The following is a 27919-nucleotide window of genomic DNA, read 5'->3' as shown; positions in this document are numbered from 1 at the left end:
ATGGTAGGGCTGAAGAAGACTGACAAGAGATATGAAGATCTCCATGGCCGCGGAGGACAGCTTCAGGTGCCCCAGTGGCCCTGTGCTGGCTGGCCCGGAGAAGTGGGCAGAGACCCAAATGTGTTCCCGCTAAAGGTGAGGGGAGGCACAGCTCCATCCGCCACCTGAGTGCCCTGCCCCGCCCTGGGATCTCCATCCCCCAGCCGCTCTCCCCCTTGCCTACAGGCAGCCACCCCTCCCCAGGTGGCAGCCAACAGCAGCGCAACATTACAGGGACTGGAGGACTCAGGAGGAGGGGGCAGGGCAGCCACACAGCCAGCTGCAGGAGAGAAGCAGCACTTTCCTGCTTAAAAGTGCAGCTTTTTCTGCCAGCTGTGCCGCTTGTGGGCTATCCATCCCCTGCCCCACTGCAGGCAGCTGCAGCCATCCACCCTGCCCCCCCAGGGGCCCTGTGTATTTCAGAGGTCCCTGTGCCAGGGCATGGTATGTTTCATTGTAAATCCACCTACATGGCCTTTGGAAGAGCATTTTAGTTCTCTTGAGGTTTCCCTTGCTTTTCAGTAGCTATAGCACATTTGACACTGGAATTTCTATGTACATACATGTGATTCATACCCAGACCTGCTTTGCGTGCAGCACTGTGCATGAGTGAAACTCATGGTTTTTCTGATTCCCCTGTGGAAATAGGAGTAAGTGGTGAAAGCATTGCCATGCAGACTTGTACAGATTTTTCAAAATGGCTGATTTAGTTTCTGAACTAAATTCTAAACTCACAGGCAACTTCCCTGTTTTTCAGCTGGAGCCATAGGTGTTACAGGATAAAGATTGGCAACGCACATTCATTGAGATGAATGGAGTAAGTACAGAGTACAAACTACTGCCATTGCTTTTTTGCTTGACCTTGAGTATCAGGTTTATTCTCTCTGGTTTTCATGGTAACATTTTGAAAAACTAAACATGTATTGTTTTGAAAAGTACCAACTCATGTCCTTGCAGGTTGAAGTGAAACTGTTGGTGAAATTTACCAGCCAGGAGTTTAGTCTGAAAAGAATGCCATCTCTTATACAGACTGGGGTCTTTGAAGTCAAGATTGCCATTGTCACCAAGTGAGTTGTCGGTTCACACTTTTCTCCATTGTTTTATTTTAAACACAATAGGCCAATGGGGCTGCACCTGCTTACACCCTCAGTGAATGGATGTATGCAGATACTTTCTTGTCCTTGTGTGACTAAAACAGATGGCAATTTCTGGAGACAGGAGTGATTTCACATTTTCCCAGCTTCATCCTGTGCATAGGGGGAAAAAAAACCTCAAAGACAGCAACACACTGTCAAGGCTGATTCCCTACTCTGGCATGATAAATGCAGAAGTGGGGGCCCACAAAAGTACCCCAAAACCTTATCTCTGCAGGCTTTGATATAAAACTTCCCCCCAAAATCCTAAAAACCTAGATTTTGGGGATAAAAATCCGCTGCCACCATCAAGTGCTTTTGAACCCACAAACAGCAGTGGACACTTGAAACCAACCCCAGAGTACCCCAAGCTCTTTTCTCCAAAGAGCTTGAAAAATAAAGAGAAAATATAAACTGCAGTCTGTGGTTGCTGCCCTCTAGTCAGAGGCATGCAGATCCCACAGAGATTTTCCTGGACACAGAACTGAACCAATACCAGGTAAAGAAAGAAAGAACTTTTATTATCAAAACAATACTCCTGTTACAAGCATAGTTGGATTGGCTAGATGGTAAGAGCCACCAATTAATAAACTCATGGGGAATTTTCCCATGGGCTCAAAAGTTAGGGTACGTCTAGACTACAGGGGTTTTGTCGACGGAAGTTTTGTCGACGGATACTGTCGACAAAACTTCTGTCGACAGAGCGTCTAGACACATTCAGTTTTGTCGACAAAGCAAGGTGCTTTGTCGACAAAACCCTGTAGCCTAGACGCAACCCTACAGGCAATAACACCTTCTGTCGACAGAACTCTGTCAACAGAAGGTGTTATGCCTCGTAAAATGAGGTTTACCAGCATTGACAGAACTCAGCGGTAGTGTAGACGCAGGTATAGTTTTGTTGACAAAAGTCCACTTTTGTCGACAAAACTCAGTAGTCTAGACACACCCTATGTTACAAAAGGGAGGAAACCCATTTCTAACAGTACAGATATCAGATCCAAAGTCCCACAACAGAAAACAATAACACAGATTTATCTAAACTTTACCCTACTTAACATTTTGAAGAGTCTTTTTCTTGGAGATAGACATGTCTTCTGTCTCCCTCTGTATCTAGAGTGCAAACTGGCTCAGACAAAGGAGGGAAAACCCCAAAATTCCTCTGTTTGAAATCGCTATCTGCATTTCTATTGACTGAATGCTATCTGGCTAGGTACAGGGACATAGTTAACCCCTTAGTCCCCAGGCTGCTGGCCATCCCTCAGGACCATGACACACACACACACACACACACACACTCACACTCTTGCTTGGAAACCCAGTGGGTGCGTCTAGACTGGCAAGGTTTTGTGCAAAAGCAATTGCTTTTGCGCAAAAACTTGCCAGCTGTCTACACTGGCCGCTTGATTTTGCGCAAAAGCACTGACAATCTACTGTCTGAAATCAGTGCTTCCTGCTCAAATGCTTTGACGTTCTGGCTATGTCTAGACTGGCATGATTTTCCGGAAATGCTTTTAACGGAAAAGTTTTCCATTAAAAATTTTTGGAACAGTGTCTAGATTGGCATGGACACTTTTCCGCAAAAGCACTTTTTGCGGAAAAGCATCAGTGGCCAATCTAGAAGCGCTTTTCCGCAAAAAAGCCCCGATCGCCATTTTCGTGATCGGGGCTTTTTTGCAGAAAACAAATCTGAGCTGTCTACACTGGCCCTTTTGTGCAAAAGTTTTGCGCAAAAGGGGCTTTTGCCTGAACGGGAGCAGCATAGTATTTCCACAAGAAGCACTGATTTCTTACAGTTCGAAGTCAGTGCTTTTGCGGAAATTCAAGCGGCCAGTGTAGACAGCTGGCAAGTTTTTCTGGAAAAGCGGCTGATTTTCCGGAAAAAACTGGCCAGTCTAGACACAGCCTCCCAGTCGGGGGAAAAAGCCCTCTTGCGGAAATGTTTTTGCGCAAAAGGGCCAGTGTAGACAGGCAGCTAAGACATTTTGCGCAAAAGCAAGCTCAACAGAAAAAAAGCCCTAGTGGACGCTCGGAGGCTCCGTACCCGCAATCAGCTCTCGGACGCAGGCTGAGGTCACAAGGCAGGAGCCCTTCTCAGACCTCTGGCCACAGCTCTGCCAAGTGGCCCCTGCCATCCAGCAGACACCCCCCCAAGCATGATGGCAGCTCCAGGTGGGGATCAGCCACCCGCACCCCCAGCACAGGAGGCCCCCAGGGCCAGAAAAAGAAGGGCCCCATTCTGGTCCCCCGGGGGAGCTGGAAGCCCTCCTGGACCTCTGGCAGGAGGAGGAGGCCCTGCACGAGACCCGCTCCCGGCACCGGAACGCGGAGATCTTTGCCTGCATGGCCCAGGCGCTCGCCCAGCAGGGCCATCCAGCCCGGACTCTGGAGCAACTCCGGGCTAAAGTCAAAGAGCTGCGCCTGGGCTACGTCCGGGCCAGGGGGCAGGAGCCGACACCTGCCCCCATTATCAATGGCTCTACACTATCCTGGGCCAGCCAGCATGTGCCCCCCCCCCCCCCGGTCACCAGGACCACCGAGGCGGGGGAAGGAGACATCAGCAGTGCGTTGGAGGACAAGGCCAGCACTGCCACCCTGCAGGCCCCCCTCCGGCAGCCCCGATGTCTCCCGTGCATCCTCGGAGGCCGGGCAAGGATCCACTGGTGAGTGTCACACTTTGCACTCACAAGGGCAGGGGGCGGGGGAGGGGAGCCAGGCACCCGGGGAGGGGAGGGGGACAGCACGTCACTCAGGCCACGTGAGCTGCACGCTGTGTAGCATTAGGCAGCAAGTAGCACGTGCAACCACGTGTAGCCTGGTGACCAAGCAGGATGTGGTCACGGCAGGCAGCTGCAGGGCACGCCTGGGACCGTGCTGCTCACACACATGCGGCGGGACCAGGGGGAAGGGTGGATGCCGGCTGGAACCAGCCAGGGCCCCAGAGACTCAGGCCAGAGCCCGCACCTCCGCAAGGGTGCAGCACACAGAACGGCAACACTGCCCCATGCCTGGCTGTGAGGTACAGCCAGCTGCTCCTGGGAAAACCGCAGCGTCACAGCCCTGTGAGCCTGGCCCCCACCGAGCCCCTTGCCTGCTCCCGGTGCCTTGGCTGGCCCCCCGAGGGGAGTCCCCACTGAGGCCACACATGTCCCTGGGCTACCGTGTGTGAGGGCTAGCGGGAGGGGGAAGGGGGAAGCGCTCGGGCCGGCCCTAGGGCCGCCTGAGTTTTGCTGCAAGGATGGGACACATCTCAGTCACTCTCCTGGTTCCGTCCAGGAGACATCCCACGTGATGGGGATCTGAGAGCCCAGACCACCTCTGCCAGATGTGCTCCCAGGCACTGTGTGGGGATGCATCTCACTCCCTGTCAAGCACCATTGATTAGCCCAAACACAACACAAGCGCCATCCCGCCCTCCACGGGGCCAGGACACAGACCGGTGGTTACAATACATGGAGGAGGACCCTACTCCAGGGGCGGTCCTGTATGCAAACATACAACACGGGGGGCAGGGGGATAACCGAGTGGGCCCAAGCCACACTACTGTGGTATCACCTGGGCTCAGGGGTGGAGGGCATGAGGTGTGGGGACAGTGGCTGGGCTGCCTGCCTGACCCATCCCTTCTTCTCTTCCCTGCAGAGGGACCAAGCACAAGCTGGGGACCCTCTAGTCCTGCAGCAGCAGCAGCACCCCCAGCTGCCCAACCACCGAGGCAGCGGCTCCACCACTGGGACCAGCTCCTTCGGCGCCACATGCAGGCCGTTGAGCACGTCAAGGCAGCCAGCACTCGGCACGTGGAGGCGGACCTGCAGTGGTGCCAGGAGGCCTGGGGCAGCTTCCAGGCCCAGTGTGTCCGCATGGCGGGATTCAATCGCCACCTTCACCACCCACATTGGCCATGCCATACATTATGGCATTGCCTTGCCCCACGCTCCTGCAATGGCCCCTCCTGCCCACCTCCCCGTGCAGCCTGCCCCCCATGTGCAGGTCTGCCCCTGCAGGAGCGCTCGCAGGGGCCACCCCTCTGAGGAGTAGCTCCACCCCCTCCCAGTTCAAGATCTCCTCCCACTCCCGGTTCAAGTTCTACTCCATCTCTCCCCCTTGTAAATAAAAAAAAATACAAGTTTTTTCTGTTCAAAACAAAACTTGTGTTTGGTGTTTATTGGGAGGGGAGGGGAGGGAGTTGCAAAGGGAGAGCGAGGTGACCCTACTATGGGGCCTGGGTGAACATGTCCGTTAAGGCCTCCCGGATGCACACCCCATCCTGGTGCGCTTGGCAGATGGCAACTGTGTGGGGTTGTTCATAGCCCTGGCCCTCGGCTGCCATCCATGCGGGGAGGAAGGCGCCCCCCCCTTCGCTCCACAACATTGTGGAGCACGCAGCCACTACCTCCGTGGCATTCCGCTCACTCATCTCGAGATGGGTGAGCAAACACCGGCAGCGGGCTTTCAAGCGTCCGAAGGTGAGCTCCACCGGATTTCGGGCCCAGTTGAGGTGGTCGTTGAACCGGGCCTGGTTCTGGTCTGGCCACCCCATGTAGGGCCGCATTAGCCAGGGCAGCAGGGGGTAGGCCACGTCCCCGACGACACATATGGGCATAGGCACATCCCCGACAGTAAACTCCTGCCGAGGGAAGTAGGTGCCCACCTCCAGCCTGCAAAACAGGCTGGAGCTCCGGAGGATGTGGGAGTCGTGTGCCTGGCCGGACCAGCCCGCATAAACGTCTAAGAAGCAGCCCCGGTGGTCCACGAGGGCCTGGAGAACAATGGAGCAGTACCCCTTCCTGTTCATAAAATGGGACGCTCGATGCTCCGGGGCCCGGACGGGGATGTGGGTTGCATCCAGGGCTCCCCCACAGTTGGGGAACCCGAGGGCAGCAAAGCCGGCCAGTGTAGCATCCACATCGCGCAGGTGGATGACTCTTGGGAGCAGGACGTCGTTGATGGCGTGGACGACCTGCAGAAGGGTGCAGAGAAACACAAGGGAACGCATCACATAAGGCAGGGTGAGTGTGCGCTCCCTTGCCCCCCCCCCCACGATGCTCTCTGTGCTCACACAGACACACACCAGGGCCCCCTTGCCTTACGGCCCCTCCCCCCCACCAGCAGGCCTGTGCAAGGGAGGGATGGCCCAAACCCCTGGGTGACCCAGCCTGGAGTCTTGGCTACCCCTGGGCATGGAGTGCAGCACCCTCCCCCCACCCCACTCCCCCAGGACTTACCTCCATCATGACGACACTGACGGTGGATCTGCCCACCCCAAACTGCTGTGCCGCTGATCGGTAGCTATCCGGGGTGGCCAGCTTCCACAGCGCGGTGGCGACCCTCTTGTCCACGGGGATGGGCGCCCGCAGCCGGGTGGTGGCTCTCTGGAGCGCAGGGGTGAGCCAGGCGCACAGCTCCAGGAACATCCGCTTTCGCATTCGAAAGTTCCGGAGCCATTGCTGGTCGTCCCATTGCCCCAGGACCAGCCGGTCCCACCAGTCCGTACTGGTGTCCAGTCTCCACAGTGGCCTCTCCACGCTGGAGTGGGGATGCCACAGGGACGCCACCACCTCCCTGGTGAGGGAGTCCAAAGTGACCTGCGCCTCCAGGTCCTGGAACAGGAGGGCAGCAGCCTGGAGCACCAGCGGCAGGCACTCCAAAATGGCCGGCAGGGGCCAGAGCAGGCACATGGCCACCCGTGGCTCCATGGCAGAAAAAACAAGGGAGATGAAAAAAAACCAAGCAAAGGCACTAAGTGGTAAAAGGCAGTGGTGACCAAAAGGCAGAGGGCAACCACCAAAACTGCTACGGCTGTCAGTCCCTGCAAGAGGTCCTAGCACACGCAGCAGGAGAGAAACGGCTGTGCAGGGAGATCCCTTTAAGCACGTGTCTGAACGGAGCTCCAGCCCCCGTCCCCAGAAAGGGCTGGTGCCCTTTTGCCCTCTTCAAAATGGTTCCGGGCTTCTGCTTTTGCGCAAAAGCGTCCCGCCAATGTAGACGCACTTTTGCGCAAAAGCGCATCATTATAACGATAACTCCGGGACCAATCTAGACGCGCTTTTGCGGAAATACTTTTAACGGAAAACCTTTTCTGTTAAAAGTATTTCTGGAAAGTCATGCCAGTCTAGACGTAGCCAGTGTGTTTACTTTCAACATCTATCACTCTGCCATGTTCCGGAAACACCCTGCCCCTTTTCCTTTGTAGTTGGCTGACTTGGTCATAAATTTCCAAAGTTACTGAACCACAGTATTTCCTTTCCATGCTTGGAAATGTTCAAGTTCTTTGGAGCAATTTGTATTATTTTAACCCCTGATCTTTTGTCATGAATCATTTGCCAGAAGAAACCTGTTTGTTCATGGTTAGGTAATTTAGGAGACCTGGTACTTCCTCCCCATGGAATTATTAACTTGATAGCAATACTGCTATTTGTCCAAGAGCTGCATAGGAATCCTTGAATGACCTGATAGCATTGCCTGCTCACCAAAGTTACTTCTCTATAAGGCTGTAGCTCCTCTACAGGAGAGTTTTCATGGGACTGAATGTGCAGAAATGAACCAATTCATAACCTCTCTACAAAAACAGAAGTTAAAGCAGCTACTGAGAATAAACAAGTTCTATATGGACAGTTTTCATATGATCACATGAGAATCCAGCTATTGTGTGATGCATACAAGTCTTGCTGTTCTGGAAACCAGATAAGTTCTCATAAGAACATAAGAACAGCCGTACTGGGTCAGACCAAAGGTCCATCTAGCCCAGTACCCTGTCTGCCGACAGTGGCCAGCACCAGGTGCCCCAGAGAGGGTGGACCGAAGACAATGATCAAGCGATTTGTCTCCTGCCATCCCTCTCCAGCCTCTGACAGACAGAGGCCAAGGACACGATTTTATCCCCTGGCCAATAGCCTTTTATGGACCTAACCTCCATGAAATTATCTAGCTTCTCTTTAAACTCTGTTATAGTCCTAGCCTTCACAGCCTCCTCTGGCAAGGAGTTCCACAGGTTGACTACACGCTGTGTGAAGAAGAACTTTCGCTTATTAGTTTTAAACCTGCTACCCATTAATTTCATTTGGTGTCCTCTAGTTCTTCTATTTAGGGAACTAATAAATAACTTTTCTTTATCCGCCCTCTCCACACCGCTCATGATTTTATAGACCTCTATCATATCCCCCCTCAGTCTCCTCTTTTCTAAACTGAAAAGTCCCAGTCACTTTAACCTCTCCTCATATGGGACCCGTTCCAAACCCCTAATCATTTTAGTTGCCCTTTTCTGAACCCTTTCCAAGGCCAAAATATCTTTTTTGAGGTGAGGAGACCACATCTGTACACAGTATTCAAGATGTGGGCGTACCATAGTTTTATACAGGGGCAGTAAGATATTCTGGGTCTTATTTTCTATCCCTTTCTTAATAATTCCTAGCATCCTATTTGCCTTTTTGACCTCCGCTGCACACTGTGTGGACGTTTTCAGAGAACTGTCCACGATAACTCCAAGATCTCTTTCCTGATTTGTTGTAGCCAAATTAGCCCCCATCATACTGTACGTATAGTTGGGGTTATTTTTCCCGATGTGCATTACTTTACACTTATCCACATTAAATTTCATTTGCCATTTTGTTGCCCAATCACTCAGTTTGGCGAGATCTTTTTGAAGTTAATTTCTCAGGGGAAATTAACTGCTAAATTTACCTAAACTGGGATAGAGAATGAATTCACCCCCTGTGAAAAGAACCAGCTCAGGGTCTACACAAAATGACTAAAGTAGGTCTTGTACAGTGTGTGGGCCTTTTGTTGGCTCAGAGCACAGATGTGAATGTCACCATTGAGCGTAGTCTCACTATAAAGGACACAGGCTCTGACTGTTCTCAACTCTAAGGCTACGGCTACACTGTAGCCGTTTTCCAGAAAAGCTTATGCAAATGAAGTGTGGCGTGGAATATTGCTGCGCTTCATCTGCATAATTAATTAGCTGCTTTTGCACAAGAGGCTTTTGTGCAAAAAAATGAGGAAGAACGGCTCTTGCGCAAGAGGGGTTTTTTGTTGTCTACACAGCTCCTTTTTGCGCAAAAGCCTCTTGTGCAAAAGCGGCGGCTAATTAATTATGCAAATGAAGCACAGCAATATTCCATGCCACGCTTCATTTGCATAAGCTTTTCTGGAAAAAGACTACAATGTAGCCATAGCCTAAACCTTGAAACTGGGATAATTTGCTCATAATAACCAGTATCCTCTGCCATTTTTATACCAGCCAGGACAAGTTTTTCCCAGAACTTCCTAAATGGATATTTTCCCCCCTCTAACCGTTTTGGACTATAGAAAGATGCTGGTACAGTGTCAGTATTTTTGTGAAGCTATTTGCTGATTGCTGATTTGGTTAAGTAAACCTCTAACATAGAGCAAGGTTTCATCCTTACCACTGTGCTAGTCTGCACCTCCTAAACATTTAGGAGGTCTTAGGATTTAGGGTGTCTTCAATCATTTCTGGGTGCCCAATTTGAGACACTTTCAAAGGGGTGGATTTTTATAGGGTAAGTGCTCACTCAGTCCTTTTTTGAAAATCTTGGTCTAGAGCTCCTTTCACTCAAGCAGTCTCATCTTATCCAGTGCCTAATGTCACTCTGGTGACCATGGTTTTTTTTCTGCCTATGCTGTCCTGAACTCTTCCTCTTGGTTTTTCTCAAGGAGAGAGAGATCAAAGGTTACTTACATTGTGCGCCAGTGTGTGGAGGAGATAGAGCGCCATGGAATGGAGGAGGTGGGCATCTAGCGTGTCTCTGGGGTTGCAATTGATATCCAAGCTTTGAAAGCAGCCTTTGAAGTCAGTAAGTATTTGCTCCTGAGGTTTTCCTTGCTGTTATGATCTCCTGAGTGTCCTTTCAGGTTATTGTGCTGTTTTAATCTTGCATAGCCCAGGAAGCATGAAGAAGCAGAGACCTTGGTGCAAGGAGTATCCTCTTACCCCAGCTATGTGCTTTATTAATGTCCTCCAGTGACGGATGTTAACCCGAGGTATTAAGGGATTGGATTCTTGTATTGAGAAATGTGGTGATTATTTTTCCCCCTGGAACTGAAATGGTGGTTTTGCATGCCTTGCCATACCATGATAAATCACAGACACTGTCGAGTCCAGCCCCCTGCCCAAAGCAGGACCAATCCCAACTAAATCAACCTGGCCAGGGCTTTGTCAAGCCAAGACTTCAAAACTTCTAGGGATGGAGACTCCACTACTTCCCTAGGTAACCCATTCCAGTGCTTCACCACCCTCCTAGGGAAATAGTTTTTCCTAATATCCAACCTGGACCTCCCCCACTGTAATTTGAGACCATTGCTCCTTGTTCACTACTGAGAACAGCCTCTCTCCATCCTCTTTGGAACCTCCCTTCAGGAAGTTGAAGGCTGCTATCAAATCCCCCCTCACTCTTCTCTTCTGCAGACTAAATAAGCCCAAATCCATCAGCCTCTCCTCATAGGTCATGTGCTCCAGCCCCCTAATCATGTTGGTTGCCCTCCGCTGGACCCTCTCCAATGCGTCTACATCCTTTCTATAGTGGGGGCCCCAGAACTCGATGCAATACTGCAAATGTGGCCTCACCAGTGCCAAATAAAGGGGAATAATCACTTCTCTGGATCTGCTGGCAATGCTCCTCCTAATGCAACCTACACCTTCTTGGCTACAAGGTCACACTGTTGACTCATATCCAGCTTCTCATCCACTGTAATCCCCAGGTCCTTTTCTGCCAAACTGTTACTTAGCCAGTCGGTCCCCAGCCTGTAACAATGCTTGGGATCTTCCATCCCAAGTGCAGGACTCTGCACTTGTCCTTGTTGAACATAATCAGATTTTTCTTGGCCCAATCCTCTAATCTGTCTAGGTCACTCTGGACCCTATCCCTGCCCTTCAACCTCTCTCCCTAGCTTAGTGTGATCTGCAAACTTGAAGGGGGTGCAATCCATCTCCTTATCCAGGTCATTAATAAAGATGTTGAACAAAACCGGCTCTAGAACTGATCCTTGGGGCACTCCGCTAGAAACTGACTGCCAACCTGACATCGAGCCATTGATCACTACCCATTGGGCCTGACAGTCTAGCTAGCTTTCTATCCATCTTACAGTCCATTTAGACAATCCATACTCCCTTAACTTGCTGGCAGGAATATTGTGGGAGACCGTATCAAAAGCCTTGCTAAAGTCAAGGTATATCACATTCACTGACTTTCCCATATCCACAGAGCCAGTTACCTCATCATAGAAGCTAATCAGATTGGTCAGGCATGACTTGCCCTTTGTGAATCCATGTTGACTATTCCTGATCACTTTCCCCTCTTCCAAGTGCCTCAAAATGGATTCTTTGAGGATCCCCTCCATGATTTTTCTGGGGACTGAGGTAAGGCTGACTGGTCTGTAGTTCCCTGCATCGTCCTTCTTCCCTTTTTTGAAGATGGGCACTACATTTGCCTTTTTCCAATCATCTGGGATCTCTCCCGATCTCCACGAATTTTCAAAGATAACGGCCAAAGGCTCCTCAATGACATTTGCCAACTCCCTCAGTACCCTCAGATGCATTAAATCCGGACCCATGGATTTGTGTACGTTTAGCTTTTCTAAATAGTTCCTAACTTGTTCTTTACCCACCACGGGCTGTCCACCTCCTTCCCATACTGCATTGCCTAGTGCAGTAGTCTGGGACCTGACCTTGTCCGTGAATATAGAGGCAAAGAAAGCATTGAGTACTTCAGCTTTCCCCACATCGTCTGTCACTGGGTTACCGCCCTCATCCAGTAAGGGCCTCCCTGATCACCCCCTTATTGCTAACATGCCTGTAGAAACCTTTCCTGTTACCCTTCACATCCCTTGCTAGCTGAAATTCCATTTGTGCTTTCACCTTCCTGATTACTCCCCTGCATTCTGGAGCAATATATTTATACTCCTCCCTCGTCATCTGTCCAAGTTTCTACTTCTTGTAAGCTTCCAGCGGCTAAGGGGTGTTTGAGTTTATTGTACTAGAGAGTTCCAGATGGGGATGAGGGGGAAATCTCATTCCCCTGGGGTACAGAGCCCCCAGAAGGGTCTGAGGCTGGAAGTCAAATCAGTGAGGCAGGAGAGAAATCTAGAAGGGAAAACTTTATTATGCATGCATGCAGGCTGGCAGCAGAGCAGTAGCAGTCAGCCCTGAGTTACAGGTTTTTTGATCCTTTATACAGAATGCTTAGACAGTTCAGTTGTTGATTGTTTTCCTTAACATATCAAAGTCTCAGCAGAAGTACTCTGAGACTTCTGTTCACACCAGGAGTGCTAGAAGTAAGTTTTACACAACAAAGGCACATGAGAATGTGGAGTGAGTAGTCTTACAAGGCAAACTGTAACAAAGATAAGAGTTTACATGATAATTTGTGACAGACTAGGAGTCTCCATGAATTTGAGATAGGCATTGTAAGGGTCTTTGATTAGAGTTTAGATGATTCCACTCTGATACAGGGAGAGAGGTCTGGAAAACTTTTAACCCTTACAGCAGTTTTCTTTTAGAGAGTTATGATTTCCTCCAGTGTCCCCCCTTAGACACAATTGGAGTTATTTGATTTTCCCCACAGGGACATGAATGTTATTATTCTACAATATATTAGGACAATGAAAAGCATGTAATTGACACTGGCTCAGCCTCTCATGGCGCTCAGTCTGGGTCTCATTGAAGACAATGTAAAGACTCCCTTGAATTCTGGGTGTTGGATCCATCCCATGACACTGGCATTAATAGAAACAATTCTGAGTAAAGCTGAGTTTGTTTTCTTGTGTTCCTGTCAGAGCAGATAGAAACCTAGATGTCATCCTGACTGTACTGGGGGTCTAGCTGAAAAGTGGTCACATTGTAACTATTAAGTGGCACTGGGATAATATAAATGGAGAACTCAGCAACCAACCTGAGCAAAGTGACTACAAGTGAGTAACATCAGCTATTTGGGTAGGGAGAGAAGATAAATAAAGGATAAACAAAGGGAAACCAAAAAAGAGAACAATAATAGGAATGACTGAAGGACCACCACCTTGTGTGTTTATATGTCGCCCTGCTTTCTCTTACAGACAACAAAGATGTGTCCGTGATGATGAGCGAGATGGATGTTAACGCCATTGCAGGGACATTAAAATTATACTTCAGAGAACTGCCTGAACCCCTCTTTACAGACGAACTATACCCCAACTTTGCTGAGGGTATTGGTGTGTAATAGAAGAAATCTATCATGTGCTGAATGTTACTGACGATCCTCTTTAGGAGACTGCTCCTGAGACCTTAGTTCTAGGATGGATATTGCCTACATATTAAGAGAAGAGAAATCCTATTTGTCTAAAATTGTATCTGTCCTATTCAGTTTCCAAAAGGAGATAAATCTGGTTTGGGATGGGCTGTAATCTCCTGTGTTGACCCAGAAGGGAGGCATTGCAAGGTGCATCTATACTGCACCTGTAGCTTGAAATAAGCGACGCAATTTGTGCTACACAAATTGCATAGCTCATTTCAAGTCAATTTTGAAATAGCTTATTTCAAAATTTGGCACTGTCTACACGGCACTTATTTTGAAATAAATCACGATTCCGAAACGTCCCTTACTCCTCCTGGAATGAGGTTTAGAGGGATGTTGGAATAGTGAGCCAGTTATATTTCAAAATAATGGGTGCTCTCAAAAGATGCGGAATAGCTATTTCGGGATACCAGAGGTATCCCGAAATAGCTCCACTGTGTAGACGTAGCCTTACTCTTCTGGGTCTCGAATGCACTTGTGTTCGGTCTCCTGCACAGAGGAAAGGATTCTCCATCATCTGTCTAACAGGAGAGAACTGAATTCAGTGGTGGAGTGAGGCGGTGCCTGGATTGAATTCGGAGCCTCTTGTCTCCATAATGTAATTACAGCAAATTAAGCATCACCCACATTTTCTCATGTAGTTACATAGGGTATGTCTACACTACCACCCTAGTTCGAACTAGGGTGGTTAATGTAGGCAACCAAAGTTGCAAATGAAGCCTGGGATTTAAATATCCACGAGGAGTACTGGTAGTTCGGATTAGAGAGCCTAATCCAAACTACCTACTCCGTGCCGCGTGTAGCCGCGGGCACGGAGTCCGAACTACTGGGGCTTTAAAAATGGCGGCGCCCAGCAAGATGCAAATGAAGCCCGGGATATTTAAATCCCAGGCTTCATTTGCAACTTCGGTTGTCTACAGTAACCACCCTAGTTCGAACTAGGGTGGTAGTGTAGACATACCCATAGTCAGTAAAGCTCTCGTTCCCTTTCTGTATTTTTTTTCTCTCCTCCCATAGCACTTTCAGACCCTGTTGCAAAGGAAAGCTGCATGCTGAACTTACTGCTCTCGCTTCCAGAACCCAACCTCATGACATTCCTTTTCCTCCTGGACCATTTAAAAAGGTAAACACAGACCCCCTTATAAAGGTGCATTTCACGTGTAAATCAATTTCAAGTGCCATGGAGAGAGGTGCTCCTTTCTTGGAGCTGTGCCATGTCACTCAAAGAGCACCTTCACTGATTTTCATTTACTCTGTATTGAGTAACGCACGTAAAATAGTTTTGGTAATGTGCTAAGTCCTGTTTTCCATGCTCAGTTACTGAAGCTGTTACAAATTGTACCCAGGGAAGGGATGAGAAAATTCTTCACAGCCTAGCCCAGTGAAAACGTGAAGCACACTCATAATATCTCCATTAAAAAAAAAAAAAAAAAAAATCACACTTTCAAGTGAACTAAGTAATTGAACATAGTAAATGGGCTAAATCTTAAAAGTTTTGACCATGTTCAAAGTATCTTTGTCTTACCAGGTATTTGCATTTTAACACCACCCGTCTTTTAGGAATTCCAACAACATCTTGTGTTAGCACGAAATTGCTCCCTGCTGTATGGGACCTCCCATATGGAATTCACTTCCTAGCTGCATAGGTCCTTCCAACCGTTTAACATCTATAAAGCTTCCTTTTTCAAAGGTGCTTATTGCTGTCACTCAGTTAGGTGTCTTCTTTATCCTCCTCCTCACTTAAAGGCCTTTTTTGGTCTTATTTATTTGTCATTTTTTCAGGGGGACTTTATTATATGGTGTTTGTGGTGTGTTTGTAATTCCAACAAGATTACGGTACAGTGCTCAGAGCACCTAAGTATTCATTAAATGAGCATGTTTATTACATGCACGGTGTTTTCTTTTTAAAAATTAATTTAAAAAAAATCATGTATTTGATGTGTGTTCACACTATGGAATGTTTCTGTAGAGATCAAGGGTGGTCTTATGGTGGTTCTTCAAGTGATGTCCCTGTTGGGTGCTCCACTATTGGTGTCAGGTTATCCCGGCACCGCAGATCAGAGTTTTCAATAGCAGTAGTCAGTTGGGCCTCGCATGTGTGGTAGGTGCCTCATGGCACTCATGCCTTAGCACCCCGACCCTCCTCAGTTTCTTCGCTACCACCCTCAGTCACTGATGGCACTCTGTTCTCTCCTCAGCGTTTGCTTTCTAGTCAGGATAGAAATAGTTGTTAGTTAGTTAAGCTTGTTAGTCGGTTATTTTTACTTTCACTTTCCAGTTATTACTTGCTTTTTTTTTTTTTAAAAAGAAGGAAAGGGATCACGGGGCCTCCTTCCCTCACACTCCCTTACTCCCACCATTTTTTTCTCCGAGTTTAATCCCCATGTGTAGTTAGTTAAAAAACGCCCCCCCCCTCAAAAAAAAAAAAAAAAAGATGAAAAAGAGGAGGAAGAATGGAAAAAGAGAGACCACAGATAAGCACCAGTTTTGGGGTACCATGCTGGGTTCTCTGGGTTTTAAGAAGTGTGACACGTCGCGGCCCAATGCCTCGCGACCCAGTGCCTGTCTTGGACTGGCACACCTCCTGCATTCTCTGCTTGGGGTATGCTCATGTTCCTCAGAAGTGCAACCATTGTTGCAGCCTCACCGCTACATCCAGGAGGGACAGAGTTGAGGCTGAGGATATTGCTCTTTGATAAGGCACTCCAGCATTCGGAGCCACAACAGTCGCCCAGGCCTCAATACAAGTCATTTAAGGCACCCAGGAAACAGGCTGGCTCTCCCTTGACAAAGGGATCCGCCAAAAGAAGGGTCTCCAGCGAGATCCCTATCAGCCACCCTGTTTCCAAAAGTCAGTAAGGGAGACAGACCAGGTACCTCCGGTACCATGGCATCGTGTGCCTCTACAAGCACACACTCTAAGTTGCACCAGTCTCATCCAACGGCACCTTCCTGGGAAGCGTCAGCACCAGCAAAGATGCAGGAAAGGGCGAAATCACAAGGACTGGCAAAAACATTGGCACTGGCCAGGGGATCGGCTCCAACAAAGGCACCGGCCCCAGAACTGTCATCTCCAGCACCAGCACCTATGCCACTGCCACCTCTTCACACAGCACCAATGGACAGGACCATGGCTGCGGAACGTCCAGCACCAAAGAGAGCTGATTGCGGTGCTTCGGCACCAACTGGGATGGAGCAGTCTCACCACCCTGGCACAGCAGCGAGAGAGCCATCACCAGCATAGTGTTCCTTGTGAGGTTCCCCTGAGTTTCCCAGGTCTCCAGTGCTGTCAGAGCACAGTGATTTTGATGACAATGACCATAGGAGTGTCTTCTCAGCACAGCACTCCTCTCCTACCCAGTCATGTTCCACCTCTCAGGGACAGATCTCGACGAGCCCATCAGCCACTGTGGTAAGCATGATAGCCTTGCCCTCCACCACACTATCCTGTGCAGTGGTCACCATGAGATCCATGGATGTCATACCAACAACCGTCTACTGCTCCATCCACTCTGGCGAAGAGACCCCCTCCAACTTCACCAGCTCACAGTCTTCCCCACCGAAGACTTGGAGGAGGAAGAGGGCCAAATCCAGGAGGAGGCCCCTGACCCAGACCATCCAGACACTTCCTTGGTTGTCAAGTATGAGAGGGGGAGCCGTGTTAGTCTGAATCTGCAAAAGCGGCGAGGAGTCCTGTGGCACTTTATAGACTAACTGAAGTGTAGGAGCATAAGCTTTCATGGGCAAAGACCCACTTCGTCAGATGCAAGTAGTGGAAATTTCCAGAGGCAGGTATAAATATGCAGGCCAGAATCAGGCTGGAGATGACGAGGTGGATCCAATCAGGGAGGATGAGGCCCACTTCTAGTAGCTGATCTGGAGGTGTGAATTCCAAGAGAGGAGAAGCTGCTTCTGTAGTTAGCTAGCCATTCACAGTCTTTGTTTAATCCTAATATATTACTAATATATTATGCCATCATGTGCCAACAATGCCCCACTGCTATATACACATCAGCCAAACTGGACAGTCCCTACGTAAAAGAATCAATGGACACAAATCAGATATTAGGAATGGCAACATCCTCCTTTGTCATCTCCAGCCTGATTCTGGCCTGCATATTTATACCTGCCTCTGGAAATTTCCACTACATGCATCTGACGAAGTGGGTCTTTGCCCACGAAAGCTTATGCTCCAACACTTTGGTTAGTCTATAAGGTGCCACAGGACTCCTCGCCGCTTTTCCTTGGTTGATAACTTCTCTTCTTCACCAGACGAGGCAGTAAGTCCCACTGATCCATCCCCAGCGGACAACTTAAAACAATTTCAGGACCTTTTTAGAAGGGTGGCCACTAGCCAGGAGGGTCCTCTCCAGGAAGTACAGGAGAAGTAACAGAGACTCCTGAAAATCCTCCAGGCGACACTGCATGTGAAGATCACGCTACCTATCGATGAGGCCATAATGGAGGCCTCTGAGGAGATCTGGCAGACCCTGGCTTTCATCCCCCGCCCCCAACCAATAAGAGAGCTGACAGGAAGGATTTTGTCCAGGCTAAGGACATGAACTTCTTGGTCTCCCACCTACAGCCAAATTCCCTCATTGTGGAGGCGGTTCATCACAGAGCGAATCTTCCACAGTTCAAGTCAGCGGCCCAGGACAAGGACCACAAGAGGTTGGACCTCTTTGCCCACAAGATGTACTCCTCTACCACACTTCAGTTTAGGATTGTGAATTACTCCGCATTGCTGGCTGTGACAGGGTGTACCAACCCCGCACTGGCAGTGAAGGGGTTAACCAGGCTTGCTGGGCTGAGAAGGCCCCTCCCCCACAGCCCTGCTGGGCATGTTCCAGCTGCAGGGCCGGTATAAAGGCTCTGGTTGGGGCTGACCACCAGAGGGGAAGGAGCTCCTGCTGGAGCACCAGAGCAACCACCCCCGCCAGACCAGCCGCAGCCGCCACACCAGCTGGAGATGCAGCTGCTGTGTCAGCCGCAGCATCAACTGTAGCCAATGACGATGCAGCAGCATTTGCCTGCACAGGTGGGGACCATGCCGGTGAGGGGGTCAGGGTAGGAAGTAGTCCAGGGCGGGGAGCAGGAGGTGTCCTGGCGGACTCTGCGCATTTTGGGGGGTACTCCCCGCCAAGCCAGTGGTGAGGACCACCTACCACTGATAGGGCCTTGGGCTCGGGCCCAATGGAGAGGCAAACGTGGAAACGCCTCGACCCCGACTGCAGCTGCCCCAACCACCCAAGCCAGGCCGAGGGAGAGAGCCCAGAAGGGACACATCTGCCCAGGGAGAACCAAGCCAGATTCAGGAGCGGCGAACACCTCCTCACAAACCCCATCTGACAGGGCAAATCAGGGCCCACTGTTACGAGTGCAGCCAGGAGGGCCATTTTAAAAGGGACGGTCCCTTCATAGATTGCAGTTATGGGCAGGTGTTAGTGGTGGGGTCATGGGCCAGGAAAAGGGTCTGGGAGAAGATAGCGGTCCCTGTCAAAGTTAATGGGGTCCCGACAACGGTGCTGGTAGATTCGGGGTGCAGCCAGACCCTAATCCGGGAGTGCCTGGCTAGGAAGCCGGCCCGGTGGGGGAAAACCATGCAGTTGTAGTATATCCACAGGGATGAGAGAGTCTACCCCACAATGGGGGTGTCCCTGGAGATTGGGTCACACGTGGAGTATTGCCAGGTGGTGGTAGCCCCAAAACTGGCCTACCCCGTAGTCCTGGGGCAGGACTGCCCAGGCTTTACGAACCTCCTGCAGGATCGGGGTTCCTGCACTGGCAGGGGTGAAGAACCCCAACCCCCTTGAATGGCATTGGCTAGGCGGTAGACAATTCGGGAGAAGGTACATCAGCTGCTCCTAGGGCAACCAAGCCGCAGCCCTGGGGGCCAGGATCGCCGGTTGACCCCCAGCAGGCAGGGCTAGACTTGGGCAGGGGATTTCCTGCAGGAACAGCAAAACAACCAGACCTTCAGCCGTGCTTGGGAGCAAGCCGGACAGGTGCAACCGAGGGGTGAGCCCACTGCGACCCAAAGTCCAAGGGCTGCAGTTTGAGATCCACAGTGACCTATTGTACCGAATAGTGCAGGATCCGCAGACCAAGGCTGCCAACTGCTGGTACCCTGGAGGTTCCAACAAGCGTTAAGCCACCTGGCACATGCTGTGCCCTGGGCTGGGCACTTGGGACGCGAGAAGACACTGCAGAGGGTGGCCCAACGTTTCTTCTGGCTGGGGATCCATCGAGAGGTAAGCGATTACTGTGCCTCATGCCCAGAGTGCTAGAGGACCGGCCCAGTAGGCATCCCACAGGCTCCGTTGGTACCCTTACCCGTGGTGAGCACCCCATTCGAATGCATCGGTCTGGGCCTTTAGGCTGTGTCTAGACTACATGCCTCTGTCGTCAGAGGCATGTAGATTAGACACATAGGCAAAGGCAAATGAAGCCGCGATTTAAATGATCGTGGCTTCATTTACATGGCTGCCGCGCTGAGCCGACAAACAGCTGATCAGCTGTTTGTCCGCTCAGCGCGCTAGTCTGGACACTCCCCTGCCGACATCAAAGCCCTTTGTCAGCAGCCCCGTTATTCCTCGTGGGATGAGGTTTACCGGGGCTGTCGACAAAGGGCTTTGATGTCGGCAGGGGAGCGTCCAGACTAGCGCGCGAGCTGACAAACAGCTGATCAGCTGTTTGTCGGCTCAGCGCGGCAGCCATGTAAATGTAAATGAAGCCGCGATCATTTAAATCGCGGCTTCATTTGCCTTTGCCAAAAAAACAAATCTACATGCCTCTGCCGACAGAGGCATGTAGTTTAGACGTACCCTTAGAGAGGAGTTTGAGTGGGAATAAATACATTTTAGTAGTGGTAGACTATGCTACCTGGAGGACATCCCCCTGTGAGCCACGACAGCATGTGTTATAGCGGACGAGCTCCTGAAGGTGTTCGCGAGGGTCAGGCTGCCGAAAGACATTCTAACAGACCAGGGGACTAAAGTGACCTCCAAACTCATGGCGGAGTTGCGCCGACTATTGAACATCCGGGCCCTGAAGACCTCTGTGTACCATCCCCAGACGGACGGACTGGTGGAACGTTTTAACCAGACACTAAAAGCCATGTTGAGGAAATTCGTTGAGGACGATCCCCGACTCTGGGACAAGTGGCTGCCCGCTCTACTCTTCGCAGTAAGAGAGGTTCCCAAAGCCTTGACAGGTTTCTTGCCATTCGAACTGTTATATGGGAGGCGCCTTCGAGGGGTGCTGGACCTCATAAGAGAGAATTGGGAGGAGCAGGAGACCCACACCCAAGGGTCACTTCATTATGTGCTGCAATGGAGAGAACGCCTTGAAGAGTTGGGACACCTGGCTAGAGAAAATTTACAGAGGGCCCAGGTGAAGCAGGCCCACAAATATAATAAGGGAGCAAGGGTGAAGACCTTCAAGCCTGGGGACCGAGTATTACTGCTGCTACCGTCAGCAGAGTCCAAGTTGTTGGCGAAGTGGCAGGGTCCCTTCGAGGTAACCCGGAAATTAGGACCGGTGGACTATGAGATACACACGGGTCTCCCTCGGTTGCCCCGGCAAGCATATCATGTAAACCTTTTAAAGGCCTGGAAAGAGTGAGAAGCCATGATGATCTCCCCATACCCCTCAGAACCCGAGCTTGGACCACAAGCTGGAGATTCGCAAGTCCCCCACCCGGTGGACCTGGGCCTACCTGAGCAGTGAAAACAGCTACAGGATCTGAAGGCTCAATTCCCGCAGGTCCTGTCTGCCCAGACAGGGAGGACGTGGCTCACCAACCACCATATTGCTACCATTCCAGGCCAGAAGGCGAGGGACCACCACTGCCCAATTCCCTGGAAAATGTGGGACACAGTGCAAGAGAACTGGAGCAGATGCTGATGCTAGGGGTGGTGGAGGAATCCCGGAGTGAGTGGCGGAGCCCGATCGTGCTAGTCCCTAATGCCATCTCCAGGTTCGATGCGTACCCCATGCCCCGGGTAGACAAGCTGCTGGAGCAACTGGGGCGGGCGAAGTTTATTTCAATGCTAGACCTCACAAAAGGATATTGGCAGATCCCACTAACCCCCACGGCAAAAGAGAAGACGGCGTTCCCTACATCCTTCGGGCTATACCAATTTATTGTAATGCCATTTCGGTTACATGGAGCCACCGCTACCTTCTAGCGGCTCATGAACAAGGTGTTAGGCCCACACAATGAATACGCCACAGTGTACATCGATGACATCATCATCTGTAGCACGAACTGGTCAGACCATCTATACCAGGCATGTCCAAAGTCCGGCCCGCGGGCCAATTGCGGCCCGTGTTCCGGTTTAATACAGCCCCCCTATCTTTTATGGCCCCCAACGAATCCATATGTATTGAGATGAATACATTGTAAAATCTCAGTTAATGTCAGTTGGTCTAAATCAGTTATAAATATATTTGGACACAACATGTATACTTGGTGTTATGTTCCTGTTCATATTTTTTGAACTTAAAAGTTGACAGACAACCTTTATTACCAATAATATGTAATGTACTTTACAATGTTCCTGACATACTTCAGCTTCCTGGATTTTTTTTTTTCGTCTGGCCTTCAGATATGAAAGGCAGAGTGATTTAACACCTGTTTAGATTTGTCATCCATGTGACGAAATGAAAAGTATGCCGTTTGCAATAAACTTTGCATAAAATAGTTAATTTGCATTTAATTTTAATGGTTCAAAGAATGTCAGGCAAAATGGTCGGCCCTCGCGCATGTTCACTTCATCAAATCTGGCCCTCTTTGAAAAAAGTTTGGACACCCCTGATCTATACCATCTCGACCAGGTCCTGAGAACCCTGGGGGAGGCTGGCATCACAGCCAAATGCCACCTGGGGCATCGACAGGTGATCTATATGGGGTACACCATGGGGAGGAGGAAGTCCTTACTGGACAAAGTACAGGCCCTGAGGGACTATCCCGTTCCCACTATGAAGAGGCAGGTACAGCAGTTCCTGGGGCTGGTGGGATATTACCGTTGATTCATACCCAATTTTGCTACTTTAGCCGCCCCTCTAACCGACTTAACAAAGACCCAGCGACCCTAGGTAGAGTGGATGGTAGAGTAAGAGACTGCATTTTGGACTCTGCGGGACTACCTGACATGGGAGCCCATGCTCGCCCAACCAGACTTTGCAGAACCATTTATTTTGCAGATGGACGTGTCGGAGGTGGGCCTAGGGGCAGTGCTCTCCCAGGAGTTGGAAGGGACAGAGCACCCTATCCTCTATTTGAGCCTCAAGCTGTTCGCTATCGAGACCAGGTATTCCACCATAGAGCGGGAGGCATTAGCGGTGAAATGAGCTATTGAGGCCCTTCGGTATTATCTCCTGGGGAACACTTTCATGCTAGTGACAGATCATGCCCCACTTAAGTGGCTGCACAGCATGGAGGGCTCAAATGCGTGGATTATGCGCTGGAATTGATCACTGCAACTGTATTAGTTCCAGGTGGTGCACCGGCCCAGGAAAGCACATGCTAATGCTGACTTTTGCTCCCGCATAAGTGCCAATGAGGAAGAAGAGGCGCCGGGAGGGTGTGTGACGGGGTGTACCAACCCTGCAGTGGTGGTGAAGGGGTTAACCAGGCTTGCTGGGCTGAGAAGGCCCCTCCCCCGCAGCCCTGCTGGGCATGCTCCAGCTGCAGGGCCAGTATAAAGGCTGGTGGAGCAGCTCAGTTGGGGCTGACCACCGGAGGGGAAGGAGCTCCTACTGGAGCACCGGAGAAATCACCCCCCCCCCCCCCCCCCCCCCGGACCAGCTGCAGCCGCCTCACCAGCCGCAGCCAACAACGATGCAGCAGCATCCACCTACACAGGTGGGGACTACGCCAGCCAGGGGGTTGGGGTAGGAAGCAGCCCAGGGTGGGGAGCAGGAGGTGTTCCAACAGACTGTGTGTTTCGGGGGGAACTCCCTGCCAAGCCAGTGGTAGGAACCACCTACCACTGATAGAGCCCTGGGCTGGGGCCTGGTGGAGAGGGAGGGCCTGGGCCCCCCTACCCCCCCCTTCCTTGCCCCCCAGAGAGGGGAGCCTTTATTGGGAACTATAGACTCGACCGTTGAGCCATAGTTACCCTGGACAGGGGGTGCTATAGACTCGGCCACTGGGCCCCACTACCCCACTGACTGGGATGTAGTGAACTAGGCCCTGGGCCTGAATGCCCGGACTAGATGGACTTTAGCTGAAGATAACTCACAGGGGCAAAGCTGGTCCAAGCGGAGCGCCCCGTGACACTGGTGAATTGTGACTTTGACAATTACTCAAAGCTGGCAGAGCTTATGACATGCCCAATACTTAAGGCACGAGAGGGCCACACAATTGCCCGTACAGCACTACAATTCTCTCTAGATGTTGCTGATACTGCCGCTCGTGCCATGGCAACCGCTATTGTGATGTGTAGGGCATCATGGCTAAAGGCTTCTGGGGTCCCAAAGGAGCTTCAGGGCAAAGTAGATCTGCCTTTTAACAAGGACAAACTCTTTGTGTCAAAAACTGATAAGGTGCTTCACAGTAGCAAGGATTCCCGTACCACCCTATTGACGCAGATGATATGCTCCTTACCACAAACAGAGGGATGTTCCCTATACTCACCCTCAACATAGGGGGTTCAATTACAATCTCTAAGTTGCAAGCGCAGAAGAAACGCCTCCCACACTTCAAAACAATAGTTTTGAAGGTTTGGTTGAGGGTTTGCCTGATCTCCCCACTGTCTCAGTGCCTCCACACCAATGCCATCTTTTTGTCCACCGTGTACGCTCTTTTTACCACCAATGGGCTTCTATAACAGACCAGTGGGTACTGGAGATCATCTGGACAGGACACCTACACCACCAGCTGGCACAGGGCAGATGGTCACCACAGGAGTCCACACTGCACATCAACCTCTCAGAACTCAGGGCGGTGCGGAACACCTGCATGTATTCACAGTATCTGCAGCCTAACAGTCCATATCCTCACAGGCAACATGACCACCATGTTCTATATAAACAGGCAGGGAGGAGATCGATCCTGTTCCTTATGCACCGAAGCAATTAGACTATGGAATTGGTGCATCTGTCACCATGTCACACTCACAGCATTGTCTGATACTTCATTGGTCTTGTCTTCTGCCGCTAAATGGTGACTCCGAAGCCCACCTTCCTGATCGGTCATTGCTTTGTAGTCACCAACAGTGGAGCACACGTGGGGACATCACTCGAAGAAAAGGAAGTTAGTTACCTTGTGCAGTAACAGTTCAAGATGTGTCCCCCTGTGGGTGCTCCATGACCCACCCTCCTCCCCTCTAGTTCGGAGTACCTAACTACTTGGGTGTGGACGAGTAACCAAGGAGGGTCGGGCCGTGTGCTTGGTGCTAATGCCACAAGGCACTGCACATGCGCGGACTAATCGGCTACTGCTATTGAAAACTCTAAGCTGTGGTGCCGTGACGTCCCAACACCAACAGTAGAGCACCCATGAGGACACACATCTTGAAGAACCGGTGTTACTGCATAAGGTGAGTAACTTACTTTTATGTACCCAGGAGATCTGGGTATATTACATAGCTGGGGTGTAGATCTACCCCACGCTGATGTGCTGTGCACTAAGTGTCTTTGTGGACTCTGCTGCCACACACTTTGAAATGGGGGTCGATTGAAACACACTACAAAACAGAATGGCAGCAGGATCCACACATCTAGAGTGACAGGGTCAGTTTGGAGGAATACAAAAGTAATGAAAGGGAAGTACATTAGCCTCAGACTGAGGAGATCTCTGTTCCCAGGGTAACTAGCAGGGGCTAGTCCAGAACTAGCAGAATCAGAGCAGTTGAGCACCTGGGGCTAATTGAATAGGCTTGGAAAGTCAAGTGAGTGAGGCTGATGAGAACACCTGGGGCCAATTAAAGAACCAGTTGAGACTAGTTATAAAAAGGCTTCTCTGCAGTTAGTGCACAAGGAGTTGAGAGGATGGAGGAAAGCGCTCCCAGGAGTTTAGGAGAAACAAGCACCAAGTAGACACCAGGGCTGTGTCCAGACTCAGGGTTTTTTCCGAAAAAAGTAGCCTTTTTTCGAAAAAAACTTCCCCTGCGTCCAGACTCAAGCCGCGTTCTTTCGAAATTAATTCAAAAGAACGCGGCTTTTCTTTTGACGGCGGTAAACCTCAATTTACGAGGAACGCCTTCTTTCGAAAGTTCCTCTTTCGAAAGAAGGCGTTCTTCAATGTAAATAGGGCTTCTTCGAAAGAGAGCATCCAGACTCACTGGATGCTTTTTCGAAAAAGGAAGCCGCTTTTTCGAAATTTCTCAGTGCAGTCTAGACGCTCTCTTTCGAAAGAGCCTCTTTTGAAAGAAGCCTGCAGTCTAGACATAGCCCAGGAGGATGAACCGGAGAGAAGGAAGGTGCTGGGGAAGGAGCCCAGGGGTCTTGGAGCTGTCTTATAGCAGATGTCAGGGACTCTCATCGGCAGCTGCTATTACAGGACCTTGGGCTGGAACCTGGAGTAGACGGTGGGCCCAGGTTCCCTCCAACACCCACCTCCCCATTTCCACTCAGGGAAAAGACTGGCTGGGGAAAAGGGGTTTACCCAGCCCTGTATTATTTGGGAGTCCACCGGGACTGTGGAGTTTGGTTTCCCTTTATACCTTCCACTGGCCAATGATAAGAGGAGCTCAACAAACAGCAAGCTGATACCCTAGGTGTAGTGCCTAAATTGAGGGCTGCTGTGAGCCTCTGAGGCAAGCAAATCTGCCTAAAAGCACAGGACCCACCCAGTTCAAGTAGGAGCTTTGTCACACTAGTTAGTGTACTTAGACAAACCATCATGACTGTACAGTGCCCCAAAGTGCAACTATAACACAAATAAGAATGAGAAAAATCTAATGTCCCGTGGTACACAGGCAGCCAGACTAGATCAGAGGTCAGGAATAGTTATTGATGGGGGGGGGGCACACCAAGAAATTAAGTGGTCACAGGCTGCACTCAGATATTAACGGAGGAGATGTGGGATCTAGGATGGAGGTAGGATGCAGAAGGGAGCTTGGGGATTGGGGTGCAGGAGGGGGTGTGGGGTCTGGGAGGGAGTTTGGGTGAAAGGGGGGCTGTGACTTGAGGCAGGGGTTGGGGGTGCAGGATCTGGGAGGAGATATGGGGGTATAGGTGCAGGAGAGGATTCTGACCTAGGAGTGTAGGGGGGTGCAGGATCTGGAAGAAGATTGTGACCCAGGGCAGGACTGCAGGAGGGGGTGCAGGGTTTGGGAGGGGATATAGGTGCAGGGCTGTGGCTGGGAGGCGCTTACCTAGGTGACTCCCAGCCAGCAGCCCAGCATGTCCTTCAGTCAAGCCCCCTGTTCAGAGCAGCTGGATGAGGGGGGGCATGTGCTGCTCCTGAATGCCACAAGCCCAGGGGTGTACTTCACGTGCTGCCTGCCATGGGAGACTGTGCTGGGGGCAGGGCAGCATATGAAGTCTCTCCCACCCCCACCCCTACCCCGGTTCGTGGCAGTGCTCAGAAGACACATGGCCTCCAAAGCCATCTGCTTTGAGTGGCAAGTGGGGGTGGGGCAGGCAGGGAGCCTGACAAAGGCTCCTGCTGGGCCATGGGCTGGATCCAGAAGCTTGGCACAGCCCATGGGCCATATTTTGCCAGCCCGTGGACTACATGGACTATGGTCCCTTCTGTCCTTACAATCTATGAAGGAGACATAAGTAGTATAGTTGCTTGTTATATCTAAAACCTCTTAAAAGTAGGTAAAAATAAAGCTGCTTAATAGGAATATTTCTTTGAGCCACAGAATGTAGACACACCCTCTTTTCCCATTGTTTTTTGCTCTTAGGGTTGCTGAGAGAGAGAGCATCAACAAGATGTCCCTGCACAACCTGGCAACTGTCTTTGGACCAACACTGCTCAGACCCTCAGAGAAGGACAGTTAGATTCCTGCTAACCCAGCCTATAACAATGACTGATTGCTGGTCACTAGAAGTAATGTCCCAGGTAAAAAGGCTAAATATTTTAATTCATCTGCTACAGACACTTAGCCTTTTTGTCCAGAACTAGGCTACCTGCAATCATCTCAAGAGTTTTTGGCAGCACCATGCTTGCCTGACAGTTTTCCAAGGCAGGTGATGTAATCTTTTATTGGACCAACTTCCGTTGGTGAAAGACACTCTTTTGAGCTACAGAGAGCATTTCTTCAGTTTTTTTCAGCACAGTTTAACAATTAACTAAAACAGTGTGAACGAGAATTATTTTTAAAAATCATGCTAGCAAAATCAGTGCTATAAACTACCCTGCTAACAGTCCATAGGGTTCATCTACAGAGCAACTTTCAACCATGCTAGGTTCAACACCATCTTGAACACAAGTTTGGCAGAGGTGTTAGTCTGTAACTTTAGAAAAAACGAGTAGTCCTGTAACATCTTAGAGACCAGCAAAAATATAGT

At 50.3% G+C, this 27919-nt stretch overlaps 1 pseudogene; it reads left to right on the top strand.

The window, feature by feature from the left end:
- Positions 1–27660, top strand: LOC102443592 (breakpoint cluster region protein-like; annotated as a pseudogene).
- Positions 27661–27919: the final 259 nt, after the last annotated feature.

The sequence above is a fragment of the Pelodiscus sinensis genome, chromosome W, assembly GCF_052426305.1.
Source record: "Pelodiscus sinensis isolate ZL-2025 chromosome W, ASM5242630v1, whole genome shotgun sequence".
Taxonomy (NCBI): Eukaryota; Metazoa; Chordata; order Testudines; family Trionychidae; genus Pelodiscus; species Pelodiscus sinensis.
Note: the sequence above shows the minus strand (reverse complement) of the source record. Positions and strands in the feature narration are given on the sequence as shown.